At 38.1% G+C, this 15765-nt stretch overlaps 28 non-coding genes across 28 annotated transcripts; all 28 read right to left on the bottom strand.

Annotated features, from left to right (window-relative positions):
- Positions 1-8173: 8173 nt before the first annotated feature.
- Positions 8174-8245, bottom strand: TRNAC-GCA (transfer RNA cysteine (anticodon GCA)). Its single transcript has one exon. It is a non-coding gene; the product is annotated as a tRNA-Cys (tRNA).
- A 401-nt stretch (positions 8246-8646) lies between these two features.
- On the bottom strand, positions 8647-8718 carry TRNAC-GCA (transfer RNA cysteine (anticodon GCA)). The gene has a single exon. It is a non-coding gene; the product is annotated as a tRNA-Cys (tRNA).
- A 167-nt stretch (positions 8719-8885) lies between these two features.
- Positions 8886-8957, bottom strand: TRNAC-GCA (transfer RNA cysteine (anticodon GCA)). Its single transcript has one exon. It is a non-coding gene; the product is annotated as a tRNA-Cys (tRNA).
- A 164-nt stretch (positions 8958-9121) lies between these two features.
- On the bottom strand, positions 9122-9193 carry TRNAC-GCA (transfer RNA cysteine (anticodon GCA)). Its single transcript has one exon. It is a non-coding gene; the product is annotated as a tRNA-Cys (tRNA).
- A 164-nt stretch (positions 9194-9357) lies between these two features.
- Positions 9358-9429, bottom strand: TRNAY-GUA (transfer RNA tyrosine (anticodon GUA)). Its single transcript has one exon. It is a non-coding gene; the product is annotated as a tRNA-Tyr (tRNA).
- A 164-nt stretch (positions 9430-9593) lies between these two features.
- TRNAC-GCA (transfer RNA cysteine (anticodon GCA)) lies at positions 9594-9665 on the bottom strand. The gene has a single exon. It is a non-coding gene; the product is annotated as a tRNA-Cys (tRNA).
- A 167-nt stretch (positions 9666-9832) lies between these two features.
- On the bottom strand, positions 9833-9904 carry TRNAC-GCA (transfer RNA cysteine (anticodon GCA)). Its single transcript has one exon. It is a non-coding gene; the product is annotated as a tRNA-Cys (tRNA).
- A 404-nt stretch (positions 9905-10308) lies between these two features.
- On the bottom strand, positions 10309-10380 carry TRNAC-GCA (transfer RNA cysteine (anticodon GCA)). Its single transcript has one exon. It is a non-coding gene; the product is annotated as a tRNA-Cys (tRNA).
- A 403-nt stretch (positions 10381-10783) lies between these two features.
- Positions 10784-10855, bottom strand: TRNAC-GCA (transfer RNA cysteine (anticodon GCA)). The gene has a single exon. It is a non-coding gene; the product is annotated as a tRNA-Cys (tRNA).
- A 167-nt stretch (positions 10856-11022) lies between these two features.
- On the bottom strand, positions 11023-11094 carry TRNAC-GCA (transfer RNA cysteine (anticodon GCA)). The gene has a single exon. It is a non-coding gene; the product is annotated as a tRNA-Cys (tRNA).
- Positions 11095-11500: 406 nt separating this feature from the next.
- Positions 11501-11572, bottom strand: TRNAC-GCA (transfer RNA cysteine (anticodon GCA)). Its single transcript has one exon. It is a non-coding gene; the product is annotated as a tRNA-Cys (tRNA).
- Positions 11573-11736: 164 nt separating this feature from the next.
- Positions 11737-11808, bottom strand: TRNAC-GCA (transfer RNA cysteine (anticodon GCA)). Its single transcript has one exon. It is a non-coding gene; the product is annotated as a tRNA-Cys (tRNA).
- Positions 11809-11934: 126 nt separating this feature from the next.
- On the bottom strand, positions 11935-12006 carry TRNAC-GCA (transfer RNA cysteine (anticodon GCA)). Its single transcript has one exon. It is a non-coding gene; the product is annotated as a tRNA-Cys (tRNA).
- A 163-nt stretch (positions 12007-12169) lies between these two features.
- TRNAC-GCA (transfer RNA cysteine (anticodon GCA)) lies at positions 12170-12241 on the bottom strand. Its single transcript has one exon. It is a non-coding gene; the product is annotated as a tRNA-Cys (tRNA).
- A 164-nt stretch (positions 12242-12405) lies between these two features.
- Positions 12406-12477, bottom strand: TRNAC-GCA (transfer RNA cysteine (anticodon GCA)). Its single transcript has one exon. It is a non-coding gene; the product is annotated as a tRNA-Cys (tRNA).
- Positions 12478-12645: 168 nt separating this feature from the next.
- On the bottom strand, positions 12646-12717 carry TRNAC-GCA (transfer RNA cysteine (anticodon GCA)). The gene has a single exon. It is a non-coding gene; the product is annotated as a tRNA-Cys (tRNA).
- Positions 12718-12884: 167 nt separating this feature from the next.
- On the bottom strand, positions 12885-12957 carry TRNAC-GCA (transfer RNA cysteine (anticodon GCA)). The gene has a single exon. It is a non-coding gene; the product is annotated as a tRNA-Cys (tRNA).
- Positions 12958-13123: 166 nt separating this feature from the next.
- Positions 13124-13195, bottom strand: TRNAC-GCA (transfer RNA cysteine (anticodon GCA)). The gene has a single exon. It is a non-coding gene; the product is annotated as a tRNA-Cys (tRNA).
- A 167-nt stretch (positions 13196-13362) lies between these two features.
- Positions 13363-13434, bottom strand: TRNAC-GCA (transfer RNA cysteine (anticodon GCA)). The gene has a single exon. It is a non-coding gene; the product is annotated as a tRNA-Cys (tRNA).
- A 154-nt stretch (positions 13435-13588) lies between these two features.
- On the bottom strand, positions 13589-13670 carry TRNAC-GCA (transfer RNA cysteine (anticodon GCA)). Its single transcript has one exon. It is a non-coding gene; the product is annotated as a tRNA-Cys (tRNA).
- A 167-nt stretch (positions 13671-13837) lies between these two features.
- Positions 13838-13909, bottom strand: TRNAC-GCA (transfer RNA cysteine (anticodon GCA)). The gene has a single exon. It is a non-coding gene; the product is annotated as a tRNA-Cys (tRNA).
- Positions 13910-14073: 164 nt separating this feature from the next.
- Positions 14074-14145, bottom strand: TRNAC-GCA (transfer RNA cysteine (anticodon GCA)). Its single transcript has one exon. It is a non-coding gene; the product is annotated as a tRNA-Cys (tRNA).
- Positions 14146-14308: 163 nt separating this feature from the next.
- On the bottom strand, positions 14309-14381 carry TRNAC-GCA (transfer RNA cysteine (anticodon GCA)). Its single transcript has one exon. It is a non-coding gene; the product is annotated as a tRNA-Cys (tRNA).
- Positions 14382-14547: 166 nt separating this feature from the next.
- On the bottom strand, positions 14548-14619 carry TRNAC-GCA (transfer RNA cysteine (anticodon GCA)). Its single transcript has one exon. It is a non-coding gene; the product is annotated as a tRNA-Cys (tRNA).
- Positions 14620-14786: 167 nt separating this feature from the next.
- On the bottom strand, positions 14787-14858 carry TRNAC-GCA (transfer RNA cysteine (anticodon GCA)). The gene has a single exon. It is a non-coding gene; the product is annotated as a tRNA-Cys (tRNA).
- A 164-nt stretch (positions 14859-15022) lies between these two features.
- Positions 15023-15094, bottom strand: TRNAC-GCA (transfer RNA cysteine (anticodon GCA)). The gene has a single exon. It is a non-coding gene; the product is annotated as a tRNA-Cys (tRNA).
- A 164-nt stretch (positions 15095-15258) lies between these two features.
- Positions 15259-15330, bottom strand: TRNAC-GCA (transfer RNA cysteine (anticodon GCA)). The gene has a single exon. It is a non-coding gene; the product is annotated as a tRNA-Cys (tRNA).
- Positions 15331-15496: 166 nt separating this feature from the next.
- TRNAC-GCA (transfer RNA cysteine (anticodon GCA)) lies at positions 15497-15567 on the bottom strand. Its single transcript has one exon. It is a non-coding gene; the product is annotated as a tRNA-Cys (tRNA).
- Between the last annotated feature and the right edge of the window lie 198 nt (positions 15568-15765).

Raw genomic sequence — 15765 nt, 5'->3', positions numbered from 1 at the left:
GGAGACTACACTGGATGTGGTAAACCACATCAGATATTCTACTGACAACCATATATGGGCCTTCAAAGTTCATTTGTAGTTTGGGGCTGAGACCTTTCCTCCTCCGTTCTTCCTTTAGCCACACAAACTCTCAGACTAGATACCCTTTCTTATCGAGGTAACGGTCATAATGTCTCTTTTGATGACGAGCACTTGCACCTAATCGTTCTCGTGCCAATGCATGTGCACTCTGCATTTTGGCCTTTAGATCCAAAACATAGTCAGATTTACCACTGTCACACTCATCGTTGTTGACTTCAAACATTAAATCTACCGGTAATGTTACTTCTCGTCCCAACATCAAAAAGTTTGGGCTTTCCCCTGTAGATGCATGTACGGATGAGCGATAGGCCATGGACACATATGGCAAGTACTGATCCCAATCACGCTGGTGGGCCAATGGGTCTAGATAAGACTTAATTACTCCCACTACGACCTTCATATGCCTTTCTACCATTCCATCACTTTGAGGGTATCGTGGAGTGGTGTAAGTTTTGGAAATTCCCAACAATGAACACACTTCCCGAAAGGTAGATGAGATAAAATCTCGTTCTCTGTCTGAATGAATTTCACCTGGCACACCAAAACGACTGATGACAACACTAACCAAAGCTTTGGCAACTGTTGCTTTTTCATCTTTCAAGGGTATACATTCTAGCCACTTTGTAAAATAGTCAGCAAAGACCAAGACCTTTTTGTTTCCCTCAGAACTTTCAGTAAAAGGCCCCAATATGTCAATTGTTTGTAGTGGTGCCTTTCTTGGTTTTCGTGCAGATTGACGTTGAGCACAAACATTGCAAGACCTCACATATGCCCGCACATCTGAAGCCATGCCATACCAGAAATATCTCATTTTCAGTCTAGAAAGGGATTTTTCCATTCCTAAGTGACCTCCAGATTTAGCAGTATGTAATTCTTGCAGTACACGTTCTCGACAATCAAATGGAAGGAACATTTGCCACCTCACCCTGAGACCATCAGGTGTTTCAAACAGGCGATACAAAACTACATTATTTACTCGCAGATGATCATATGCAGCCCAGCACATCTTAACCTCATGTGAGAACAATGAAATGTCCTTCCAAGCAGGTCTCTCTGCACCGGTTTCCACAGCAGAAATCAAAATTTTCATACCATCCACCTGAAGTTGTTTTACACGAAGTTCCATGTTGGTCCATAGTGGTTTTGCTACCAGTATTCCAACATCATGCTGCTCGCTTTTCTGACCAATATCAAGGTCTTTATTAGTATCAGAAGGGGAATCCATGCTCGTGGCCACCAAAGGCTTCCCTGCAGTCCCCATCCTCACAGATAGAGATTGAACAGCATCACCAACTTCTACAACTTTCTTATGCTCTGTATCTGCTACAAGTACATACTCTGGAGCTTTAGGATCTAACGCACAAGTTCTCACATTTGTTTCCTCTAACGTTTGCTGACATTCAGAAATATAGCTACTGGGGTGCATCTGTCCACATTTTTTGCACTGATATGATGGCAGTCGACTGAGGGCATCTGCAATAGAATGTTTCACACCTGGTCTATGAATGATTTTAAAATCAAATTGTTGTAACATTTCTAACCAACGGGCTAATTGTCTTTCAGGATTACGGAAACGCATCAACCAAATTAGAGATGCATGGTCTGTACACAATATGAAATGTCTCCCAGACAAATAATGCCGGTAGTACTTTACATAGTTAACTACAGCTAACAACTCCCTCCTAGTTACACAGTACCGACGTTCAGCAGCAGACAGGACACGACCAGCATAACCAATTGTAATTTCTTTGTTGTCCTGGACTTGAGAGAGGACAGCACCTATGCCAGTATTGGCATCAGTGTCCAGGACAAAAGTACCATGTTGAGAAGGAAAACCTAGAATTGGGGCTGTAGTCAAAGCTTTCTTTAGACTATCAAATGCACTCTGGCATCTTTCGTTCCAGTTAAAAACAACATTCTTCTTTGTCAGGTCATGTAATGGGCGAGACAACTCTGCAAAGCCTTCAACAAAACGCCGATAATAAGACGCTAAACCTATAAATGCACGTACCTCGGATACAGATTGAGGAGTGGCCAATTTTGCAGAACCTCTACTTTACTAGGATCGGTTTCAACCCCCTTTGCTGAAATCCTGTGACCAAGAAATTCTACAATCTTACCAAACAGAATGCATTTGTTAGGCTTTAGCTTCAACCCTGTTTGCCTTAATCGAGTAAAAACCGTCTCCAGCCGAAGCAATGCATCACCAAAGGTCCTAGCAAAGACTATTATGTCATCTAGATATAAGAGTAGTATCTTCCATGATAGACCACTGAAACAACGTTCCATTATTCGTTCGAATGTGCTTGGAGCATTAGCAAGACCAAAAGGACAAACATTCCACTGATACAATCCTGTTTTAGTACAAAATGCAGTGTAAGGCTTGGACTTCGGTTTCACCTCCACTTGCCAATAACCTGATTGCAAATCCAGCATGTAAAACCACTGTGAACCATGAAGAGACTCTAGAATGTCATCAATTCGTGGGAGGGAAAAACTGTCTCTGACTGTTACAGCATTCAATCTTCTGTAGTCAACGCACAATCGTTGAGATCCATCTCTTTTTTTTTACCAACACCACAGGAGAAGACCATGGACTGACAGAGTCCTCTATTAAACCTCTTTTTAGCAAATCGCTTGTTTGCCTGTCTATCTCCTCTTGCTTCCATCTAGGTGTACGATAAGGCACCTGTCTCACAGGATTTCCCTATACTATGATTTTATGTTTTATCAAATCTGTCCTACCAAGGTCTCTATCATCACAACTGAATACGTCACTGGATTTTTTCAACAATTCAGCAAACTCATGTTTCTGCTGAAGATTCAGTTCTGTGCTACCCGTATTAAACAACTCAAGAAGATGACTAGGAACTATTGACTCATAAGATTCCGAAATATTGTTAACAGAGGGTTCACAACTAGCAGTGTTTATCTCTTCACAATCACCACTATTATTAACATTGCCCTCAGGCAGATCAAACTGTTCAACTTCTCCTGTCCCAACTCGCAAAAGTGCTATAACTGTACCTGCTTTTAAGAACTGATCAGTCTCATTCACATTGAGCACACGGACAGGTATTCTGGTACTCCAGGGATTCACAATAGCGTTACACACACCAATCCCATTTTCAAAGGATTTAGTTGAAACCGTAAGACCCAACAGTGCAGTGCACTCTGTGTCACATTTCATACAAGCAGTGACTATATCTGTAGCTTTCCCACCATTAGTTTTATAACATGGTTTCAAGTAGTACCCAACCTCACCAACCCTTGGTGGTTTAATCTTTCTACCAATCACCAAAGATTCGCTCAATGCAGGGATATATGTGACTTTGGTGACACTTATCCTCGAGACATAAGGTTTAAACTCAACATTATTATCAAGTTTATCAGAACATGTAATAATTTGTCCATCCATCTCCAACACTCCATTAAAAGCATCAATTTTACAATTCAATGGCCCAATAGAAGAAAGACCCAAGACACCTATGTCCCAAGGTTCCAACTCTACTATATACACTGGTACCAATACATGCTTTCCATTTAAAGCAATGTCTAAATGGCACATTCCAAGAATTTCCTGTTTACTGTCCCCAACAAGAATAACTGACTCGTGAATGACCTTCAACTGAGGTCTATCTTTTTCTGGAATTTTGAGGAACCAATGTTCTGCAAGAAAGGTATCTGTGGCACCTGTGTCAACTTGTATATGACCTTTGACACCCTGAATTGTTACTTCAGTGAATAGTTTAGTTTTACCACACCAAGTAGTTCCACCATGTTTTAAATCATTCTTTGTAGCTTCATTTTTAACACCTTGGGCCAACCTGACATTACTCTTATTACCTATTTGGACTTGGGGGGTTGACCCGTACACCCAGTCCGCTGGTGTTTAAACTTTGCTCTTTTACTTCTAATACAGGACATTCATAACGTTTGTGTCCAGGTTGGTGACAATTCCAACACTCCAAGTTTTTGACTTTACCCTTGGAATATCTTTGACCTTTCCCCTGACCTTGATCTCGAGTCGAAGTTGAATTTTTCAGAGTAGTAATTTCACCCTGTATTTTATCAACACTCTGCAGCAACTGTTTCACAACACCAGTCAACTCATTTATTTTGTCAGAGGAGTCCTCTCTAACACCATCAACTCGTACAACAGGTCGTTTTCTGGGACCTGTTAGTGTCAAATAATTCTCCTCCAATATGCTCTCATGCACTACTTCATCAAACATACACCCTGGTTTACGTGCAGTTTCATTAACTTTTCTACGAACTTCTGGAATATCTATTGCATTGAAGTAGGCATCGATACATAACTGCTCAAACATGTCTCCCTTGGTATCGGGATAACCAACAGAAACTAGTTCTCTGATTTCTTGTGACAAACCTTGTAAAGAATCACCATCTTTTCTCACCCACTGTTTTAGTAGCAACCTACAGATATACCTTCTACCTATGGAACCAAACCGATCAGCAAGTTTTTGGCAAAGTTGGGAATATGTCAGACTTTCAATATCCAGAGAATTCAACAATTGCAGTGCAGGGCCAGTCAACAATGCCAACAAATACTCTTTGCGTTCCATTTCTTCAAGTTTGTGCATATCACAGTAAATCTTGAAATGGATTCGATATATATCCCATGATACATTTCCTGAATATCGTTCAGGGGTCAGCTTATAACGATATGAAGTGTGCCTAAATTTATTGTCAGCCCAGGTACTCGTAACATGCTCCGTTTGACTGGGACTGTTAACCATAGGATGACTGGATTTGGTTCCCATAGCAACAGGCGGTTTCTGTTCAGGGTACATCGGGACACCAACATTAGTCGCATGCACAGAAACATCACTAGTATTTTCCTTCACTTTATTACAAGTCGATTCTGGGGAAAAGTTCACAGACTTGTCAAATTCACGTTTAAAAACAGCATTATGCATGATCGGGGTTTGTGGTGAAAATAACACGTCACTATGCTTTTCCTGCCTTGTCTCTGCAGGTTGATTTTCTCTGTCTGCTACCTTCAATACGGACTCAGACAAATAGAAAGATTGCCACGCCTTCCTTAATTCATTATTTTCTTTTTCAAGGCGTTCTTGTTCATCGGCTAAAGTTTTTTTCCAGCTTTTCATTTTATCACTTTCTTGTACTTTATCGCTTCCCGCCAAAGGGGTACTGCTCACTTTTTCTGTGACGATGCAGAAAACCCAGAGTCAACATTAAATACAATCTCGCTATCAGAACCCTCCATACTACATCGATCGGACCAATCGTATCACCTCACGGTTATGAAAGAAGGAATGAAGAAAAAGAATTATTGTATTTTTAGACAAGAAGGAGGTGTGACGCGTGACCGTACCGACTCGATAGAATTTCCCTAGCTAATAAACAACGTGATAGCAGACCCTGTAGTTCAAATACCCAGAACATTGAAAAAAAGAAGACAATTCGTTTTTCTCTCTGTCGGAAACCACATCGAGTGTGCAAAAAATCACCGACGTTCAATCGCCAAATTACAACGTTCGTATCCACTGGCAAGCTGATGAGTCAACACAAATATGGCCGACCAACATGTACTGAAATGGTAACGTGGTACTTACAAGCGGCCAAATTAAATACCCAAACACAAAATCTGCTTTGGGCTGAGAATCGGAAAACTTGACAACTCAACAGTCATGCCACCGCTGCCCACCAAATGTAATGGAATTTATTCGGGTCTCCACTACAAAAAGAACGTTACCCGGCCTAGTAATTTAGGGGCGATAAACGACGACACTTTCTACCGTGTCGCACGGTGTTTTAGCGGACACACAGCACGCACTTTCTTCTCAGGCGGATCCTGGTATCGCATCGGTTCAACCACTTCACGATGTTATCTAAATAAAACAATTCACACACGGATTCTGGATGAAAATTGAGTAGTTAATATTCTCCATGAACCATCACATCAACGCCATGCTGCTCGAACAGAATTACAGAGTGTGTACATGTCAATCAAAACTAGTTCTCTGATTTCTTGTGACAAACCTTGTAAAGAATCACCATCTTTTCTCACACACTGTTTTAGTCGCAACCTACAGATATACCTTCTACCTATGGAACCAAACCGATCAGCAAGTTTTTGGCAAAGTTGGGAATATGTCAGACTTTCAATATCCAGAGAATTCAACAATTGCAGTGCAGGGCCAGTCAACAATGCCAACAAATACTCTTTGCGTTCCATTTCTTCAAGTTTGTGCATATCACAGTAAATCTTGAAATGGATTCGATATATATCCCATGATACATTTCCTGAATATCGTTCAGGGGTCAGCTTATAACGATATGAAGTGTGCCTAAATTTATTGTCAGCCCAGGTACTCGTAACATGCTCCGTTTGACTGGGACTGTTAACCATAGGATGACTGGATTTGGTTCCCATAGCAACAGGCGGTTTCTGTTCAGGGTACATCGGGACACCAACATTAGTCGCATGCACAGAAACATCACTAGTATTTTCCTTCACTTTATTACAAGTCGATTCTGGGGAAAAGTTCACAGACTTGTCAAATTCACGTTTAAAAACAGCATTATGCATGATCGGGGTTTGTGGTGAAAATAACACGTCACTATGCTTTTCCTGCCTTGTCTCTACAGGTTGATTTTCTCTGTCTGCTACCTTCAATACGGACTCAGACAAATAGAAAGATTGCCACGCCTTCCTTAATTCATTATTTTCCTTTTCAAGGCGTTCTTGTTCATCGGCTAAAGTTTTTTTCCAGCTTTTCATTTTATCACTTTCTTGTACTTTATCGCTTCCGCCAAAGGGGTACTGCTCACTTTTTCTGTGACGATGCAGAAAACCCAGAGTCAACATTAAATACAATCTCGCTATCAGAACCCTCCATACTACATCGATCGGACCAATCGTATCACCTCACGGTTATGAAAGAAAGAATGAAGAAAAAGAATTATTGTATTTTTAGACAAGAAGGAGGTGTGACGCGTGACCGTACCGACTCGATAGAATTTCCCTAGCTAATAAACAACGTGATAGCAGACCCTGTAGTTCAAATACCCAGAACATTGAAAAAAAGAAGACAATTCGTTTTTCTCTCTGTCGGAAACCACATCGAGTGTGCAAAAAATCACCGACGTTCAATCGCCAAATTACAACGTTCGTATCCACTGGCAAGCTGATGAGTCAACACAAATATGGCCGACCAACATGTACTGAAATGGTAACGTGGTACTTACAAGCGGCCAAATTAAATACCCAAACACAAAATCTGCTTTGGGCTGAGAATCGGAAAACTTGACAACTCAACAGTCATGCCACCGCTGCCCACCAAATGTAATGGAATTTATTCGGGGCTCCACTACAAAAAGAACGTTACCCGGCCTAGTAATTTAGGGGCGATAAACGACGACACTTTCTACCGTGTCGCACGGTGTTTTAGCGGACACACAGCACGCACTTTCTTCTCAGGCGGATCCTGATATCGCATCGGTTCAACCACTTCACGATGTTATCTAAATAAAACAATTCACACACGGATTCTGGATGAAAATTGAGTAGTTATATTCTCCATGAACCATCACATCAACGCCATGCTGCTCGAACAGAATTACAGAGTGTGTACATGTCAATCAAAAATAGTCATGTGATATTATATACTCAATCCGATAGGCTAATATCTGTAATGGGCGTACATCTAATACATATATGGAGTGGAGTATTCCACCACAACCTGGCGACACGAAAGGTCTACCTAGGTTAACAAATATCGTAGTTTAATAATGTAATAAAGCACAGGTTTCCATTACAATATGGACACAAGAGATTGCATCTGTGCTAATATATAACATTAAAATAGAAGAGGACACCCGAGTTTAAACCGAGGACCTCTCGATCTGCAGTCAGGCTTTACCACTGAGCTATAGCCCCACAAGTTTTGAATAAATATAGAAAAATAACTACTGATACAATTTTAATATTACATCATAATGTGCTTAAATTGTTCATACATAAACAAAATGAAGTGTTTAGGCATAGAGTGAATGATCTGGACACAAGTGTTTTATGTTGGCTAATGTATAACATTAAAATAGAAGGGGACACCCGTGTTCGAACCAGGGACCTCTCGATCTGCAGTCGAATGCTCTACCACTGAGCTATATCCCCACATGTTTAAAATAAATATAGAAAAATAACGACTAATACTATTTTGAAATTACGTCATAATGTGCTTAAATTGTTCAAACATAAATAAAATGAAGTGTTGCTACGCATACAGTGAATGATATGGATACAAGGGGTTTATTTGTGCTAATATATAACATTAAAATTAAAGGGGACACCCGGGTTCAAACGAGAGACTTCTCAATCTGCAGTCGAATGCTCTACCACTGAGCTATATCCCCACATGTATAAAAAATATAGAAAAATAACGACTGATACTATTTTGAAATTACGTCATAATGTGCTTAAATTGTTCATACATAAACAAAATGAAGTGTTTAGGCACAGAGTGAATGATCTGCACACAAGTGTTTTATGTTGGCTAATATATAACATTAAAATAGAGGGAACACCCGGGTTCAAACCAGGGACCTCTCGATCTGCAGTCGAATGCTCTACCACTGAGCTATATCCCCACAAGTTTAAAATAAATGTAGAAAAATAACGACTGATACAATTTTAAAATTACGTAAACATGTGCTTAAACTGTTCATACATAAACATACTGAAGTGTTGTTACGCATACAGTGAATGATATGAATACATGGGGTTTATTTGTACTAATATACAACATTAAAATTAAAGGGGACACCCGGGTTCGAACCAGGGACCTCTCGATCTGCAGTTGAATGCACTACCACTGAGCTATATCCCCACATGTTTAAAATAATATAGAAAAATAACGACTAATACTATTTTGAAATTACGTCATAATGTGCTTAAATTGTTCATACATAAACAAAATGAAGTGTTTAGGCACAGAGTGAATGATCTGCACACAAGTGTTTTATGTTGGCTAATATATAACATTAAAATTAAAGGGGACACCCGGGTTCAAACCAGGGACCTCTCGATCTGCAGTCGAATGCTCTACCACTGAGCTATATCCCCACATGTTTAAAATAAATATAGAAAAATAACTACTGATACAATTTTAAAATTACGTCATAATGTGCTTAAAATATTCATCATAAACAAAATGAAGCGTTTAGGCATAGAGTGAATGATCTGGACACAAGTGTTTTATGTTGGCTAATATATAACATTAAAATAGAAGGGGACACCCGGGTTCGAACCAGGGACCTCTCGATCTACAGTGGAATGCTCTACCACTGAGCTATATCCCCACATGAATAAAATAAATATAGAACAATAACGACTGATACTATTTTGAAATTACGTCATAATGTGCTTAAATTGTTCATACATAAACAATATGAAGCGTTTAGGATAGAGTGAATGATCTGGACACAAGTGTTTTATGTTGGCAAATGCATAACATTAAAATAGAAGGGGACACCCGGGTTCGAACCAGGGACCTCTCGATCTGCAGTCGAATGCTCTACCACTGAGCTATATCCCCACATGTTTAAAATAAATATAGAAAAATAACGACTAATACTATTTTGAAATTACGTCATAATGTGCTTAAATTGTTCATACATAAATAAAATGAAGTGTTGTTACGCATACAGTGAATGATATGGATACAAGGGGTTTATTTGTGCTAGTATATAACATTAAAATTAAAGGGGACACCCGGGTTCAAACCAGGGACCTCTCGATCTGCAGTCGAATGCTCTACCACTGAGCTATATCCCCTCATGTTTAAAATAAATATAGGAAAATAACGACTGATACTATTTTGAAATTACGTAAAAATGTGCTTAAATTGTTCATACATAAACATACTGAAGTGTTGTTACGCATAGAGTGAACGATCTGGACACAAGTGTTTTATGTTGGCTAATGTATAACATAAAAATTGAAGGGGACACCCGGGTTTAAACCGAGGACCTCTCGATCTGCAGTCGAGCTCTACCACTGAGCTATATCCCCACAAGTTTAAAATAAATATAGAAAAATAACGACTGATACGATTTTGAAATTACGTCATAATGTGCTTAAATTATTCATACACAAACAAAATGAAGTGTTGTTACGCATACAGTGAATGATATAGATACAAGGGGTTTATCTGTGCTAATATATTACATTAAAATTAAAGGGGACGCCCGGGTTCAAACCAGGGACCTCTCGATCTGCAGTCGAATGCTCTGCCACTGAGCTACATCCCCTCATGTTTAAAAATAAATATAGGAAAATAACGACTGATACTATTTTGAAATTACGTAAAAATGTGCTTAAATTGTTCATACATAAACATACTGAGGTGTTGTTACGCATAGAGTGAATGATCTGGACACAAGTGTTTTATGTTGGCTAATGTATAACATAAAAATTGAAGGGGACACCCGGGTTTAAACCGAGGACCTCTCGATCTGCAGTCGAGCTCTACCACTGAGCTATATCCCCACAAGTTTAAAATAAATATAGATAAATAACGACTGATACGATTTTGAAATTACGTCATAATGTGCTTAAATTGTTCATACATAAACAAAATGAAGTGTTTAGGCATAGAGTGAAAGATCTGGACACAAGTGTTTTATGTTGGCTAATATATAACATTAAAGTAGAAGGGGACACCCGGGTTCGAACCAGGGACCTCTCGATCTGCAGTCGAATGCTCTACCACTGAGCTATATCCCCACATGTATAAAATAAATATAGAACAATAACGACTGATACTATTTAGAAATTACGTCATAATGTGCTTAAATTGTTCATACATAAATAAAATGAAGTGTTGTTACGCATACAGTGAATGATATGGATACAAGGGGTTTATTTCTGCTAATATATAACATTAAAATTAAAGGAGACACCCGGGTTCAAACCAGGGACCTCTCGATCTGCAGGCGAATGCTCTACCACTGAGCTATATCCCCACATGTTTAAAATTAATATAGGAAAATAACGACTGATACTATTTTGAAATTACGTAAACATGTGCTTAAACTGTTCATACATAAACATACTGAAGTGTTGTTACGCATACAGTGAATGATATGAATACATGGGGTTTATTTGTACTAATATACAACATTAAAATTAAAGGGGACACCCGGGTTCGAACCAGGGACCTCTCGATCTGCAGTTGAATGCACTACCACTGAGCTATATCCCCTCATGTTTAAAATAAATATAGGAAAATAACGACTGATACTATTTAGAAATTACGTCATAATGTGCTTAAATTGTTCATACATAAATAAAATGAAGTGTTGTTACGCATACAGTGAATGATATGGATACAAGGGGTTTATTTCTGCTAATATATAACATTAAAATTAAAGGAGACACCCGGGTTCAAACCAGGGACCTCTCGATCTGCAGGCGAATGCTCTACCACTGAGCTATATCCCCACATGTTTAAAATAAATATAGAAAAATAACTACTGATACAATTTTAAAATTACGTCATAATGTGCTTAAATTGTTCACCATAAACAAAATGAAGCGTTTAGGCATAGAGTGAATAATCTGGACACAAGTGTTTTATGTTGGCTAATATATAACATTAAAGTAGAAGGGGACACCCGGGTTCGAACCAGGGACCTCTCGATCTGCAGTCGAATGCTCTACCACTGAGCTATATCCCCACATGTATAAAATAAATATAGAACAATAACGACTGATACTATTTTGAAATTACGTCATAATGTGCTTAAATTGTTCATACATGAACAAAATGAAGCGTTTAGGATAGAGTGAATGATCTGGACACAAGGAGACACCCGGGTTCAAACCAGGGACCTCTCGATCTGCAGTCGAATGCTCTACCACTGAGCTATATCCCCACATGTTTAAAATAAATATAGAAAAATAACTACTGATACAATTTTAAAATTACGTCATAATGTGCTTAAATTGTTCATCATAAACAAAATAAGCGTTTAGGCATAGAGTGAATGATCTGGACACAAGTGTTTTATGTTGGCTAATATATAACAGTAGAATTGAAGGGGACACCCGGGTTCGAACCAGGGACCTCTCGATCTGCAGTCGAATGCTCTACCACTGAGCTATATCCCCACATGTATAAAATAAATATAGAACAATAACGACTGATACTATTTTGAAATTACGTCATAATGTGCTTAAATTGTTCATACATAAACAAAATGAAGCGTTTAGGATAGAGTGAATGATCTGGACACAAGAGTTTTATGTTGGCAAATGCATAACATTAAAATAGAAGGGGACACCCGGGTTCAAACCAGGGACCTCTTGATCTGCAGTCGAATGCTCTACCACTGAGCTATATCCCCACATGTTTAAAATAAATATAGGAAAATAACGACTGATACTATATTGAAATTACGTATAAACTGTGCTTAAATTGTTCATACATAAACAAAATGAAGTGTTGTTCGGCATAGAGTGAATGATATGAATACATGGGGTTTATTTGTACTAATATACAACATTAAAATTAAAGGGGACACCCGGGTTTGAACCAGGGACCTGTCGATCTGCAGTCGAATGCTCTACCACTGAGCTATATCCCCACATGTTTAAACTAAATATAGGTAAATAACGACTAATACTATTTTGAAATTACGTAAAAATGTTCTTAAATTGCTCATACATGAACAAAATGAAGTGTTGGTAGGCATAGAGTGAATGATATGGATACAAGTGTTTTATGTTGGCTAATATATAACATTAAAATAGGATGAGATACCCGAGTTCGAACCAGGGACCTCTCGATCTGCAGTCGAATGCTCTACCACTGAGCTATATCCCCACATGTATAAAATAAATATAGAACAATAACGACTGATACTATTTTGAAATTACGTCATAATGTGCTTAAATTGTTCATACATAAATAAAATGAAGTGTTGTTACGCATACAGTGAATGATATGGATACAAGGGGTTTATTTCTGCTAATATATAACATTAAAATTAAAGGAGACACCCGGGTTCAAACCAGGGACCTCTCGATCTGCAGGCGAATGCTCTACCACTGAGCTATATCCCCACATGTTTAAAATTAATATAGGAAAATAACGACTGATACTATTTTGAAATTACGTAAACATGTGCTTAAACTGTTCATACATAAACATACTGAAGTGTTGTTACGCATACAGTGAATGATATGAATACAAGTGTTTTATGTTGGCTAATATATAACATTAAAATAGAAGGGGACACCCGGGTTCGAACCAGAGACCTCTCGATCTGCAGTCGAATGCGCTACCACTGAGCTATATCCCCACATGTATAAAATAAATATAGAACAATAACGACTGATACTATTTTGAAATTACGTCATAATGTGCTTAAATTGTTCATACATAAACAAAATGAAGCGTTTAGGATAGAGTGAATGATCTGGACACAAGTGTTTTATGTTGGCAAATGCATAACATTAAAATAGAAGGGGACACCCGGGTTCGAACCAGGGACCTCTCGATCTGCAGTCGAATGCTCTACCACTGAGCTATATCTCAACACGTTTAAAATAAATATAGAAAAATAACGACTAATACTATTTCGAAATTACGTCATAATGTGCTTAAATAGTTCATACATAAATAAAATGAAGTGTTGTTACGCATACAGTGAATGATATGGATACAAGGGGTTTATTTCTGCTAATATATAACATTAAAATTAAAGGGGACGCCCGGGTTCAAACCAGGGACCTCTCGATCTGCAGTCGAATGCTCTACCACTGAGCTATATCCCCACATGTTTAAAAAAAATATAGAAAAATAACTACTGATACAATTTTAAAATTACGTCATAATGTGCTTAAATTGTTCACCATAAACAAAATGAAGCGTTTAGGCATAGAGTGAATAATCTGGACACAAGTGTTTTATGTTGGCTAATATATAACATTAAAGTAGAAGGGGACACCCGGGTTCGAACCAGGGACCTCTCGATCTGCAGTCGAATGCTCTACCACTGAGCTATATCCCCACATGTATAAAATAAATATAGAACAATAACGACTGATACTATTTTGAAATTACGTCATAATTGCTTAAATTGTTCATACATGAACAAAATGAAGCGTTTAGGATAGAGTGAATGATCTGGACACAAGTGTTTTATGTTGGCAAATGCATAACATTAAAATAGAATGGGACACCCGGGTTCGAACCAGGTACCTCTCGATCTGCAGTCGAATGCTCTACCACTGAGCTATATTCCCACATGTTTAAAATAAACATAGAAAAATAACGACTAATACTATTTTGAAATTACGTCATAATGTGCTTAAATTGTTCATACATAAATAAAATGAAGTGTTGTTACGCATACAGTGAATGATATGGATACATGGGGTTTATTTCTGCTAATATATAACATTAAAATTAAAGGGGACACCCGGGTTCAAACCGGGGACCTCTCGATCTGCAGTCGAATGCTCTACCACTGAGCTATAACCCCACATGTTTAAACTAAATATAGGTAAATAACGACTAATACTATTTTGAAATTACGTCATAATGTGCTTAAATTGTTCATACATAAATAAAATGAAGTGTTGTTACGCATACAGTGAATGATATGGATACAAGGGGTTTATTTCTGCTAATATATAACATTAAAATTAAAGGGGACACCCGGGTTCAAACCAGGGACCTCTCGATCTGCAGTCGAATGCTCTACCACTGAGCTATATCCCCACATGTTTAAAATAAATATAGAAAAATAACTACTGATACAATTTTAAAATTACGTCATAATGTGCTTAAATTGTTCATCATAAACAAAATAAAGCGTTTAGGCATAGAGTGAATGATCTGGACACAAGTGTTTTATGTTGGCTAATATATAACAGTAGAATAGAAGGGGACACCCGGGTTCGAACCAGGGACCTCTCGATCTGCAGTCGAATGCTCTACCACTGAGCTATATCCCCACATGTATAAAATAAATATAGAACAATAACGACTGATACTATTTTGAAATTATGTCATAATGTGCTTAAATTGTTCATACATAAACAAAATGAAGCGTTTAGGATAGAGTGAATGATCTGGACACAAGTGTTTTATGTTGGCAAATGCATAACATTAAAATAGAAGGGGACACCCGAGTTCGAACCGGGGACCTCTCGATCTGCAGTCGAATGCTCTACCACTGAGCTATATCCCCACATGTTTAAAATAATATAGAAAAATAACGACTAATACTATTTTGAAATTACGTCATAATGTGCTTAAATTGTTCATACATAAATAAAATGAAGTGTTGTTACGCATATAGTGAATGATATGGATACAAGGGGTTTATTTCTGCTAATATATAACATTAAAATTAAAGGGGACACCCGGGTTCAAACCAGGGCCTCTCGATCTGCAGTCGAATGCTCTACCACTGAGCTATATCCCCACATGTTTAAAATAAATATAGAAAAATAACTACTGATACAATTTTAAAATTACGTCATAATGTGCTTAAATTGTTCATCATAAACAAAATGAAGCGTTTAGGCATAGAGTGAATGATCTGGACACAAGTGTTTTATGTTGGCTAATATATAACATTAAAATAGAAGGGCACATTCGGGTTCGAACCAGGGACCTCTCG

This window comes from Saccoglossus kowalevskii, chromosome 2 (assembly GCF_978046115.1).
Source record: "Saccoglossus kowalevskii chromosome 2, keSacKowa6.1, whole genome shotgun sequence".
NCBI lineage: Eukaryota > Metazoa > Hemichordata > Enteropneusta > Harrimaniidae > Saccoglossus > Saccoglossus kowalevskii.
Note: the sequence above shows the minus strand (reverse complement) of the source record. Positions and strands in the feature narration are given on the sequence as shown.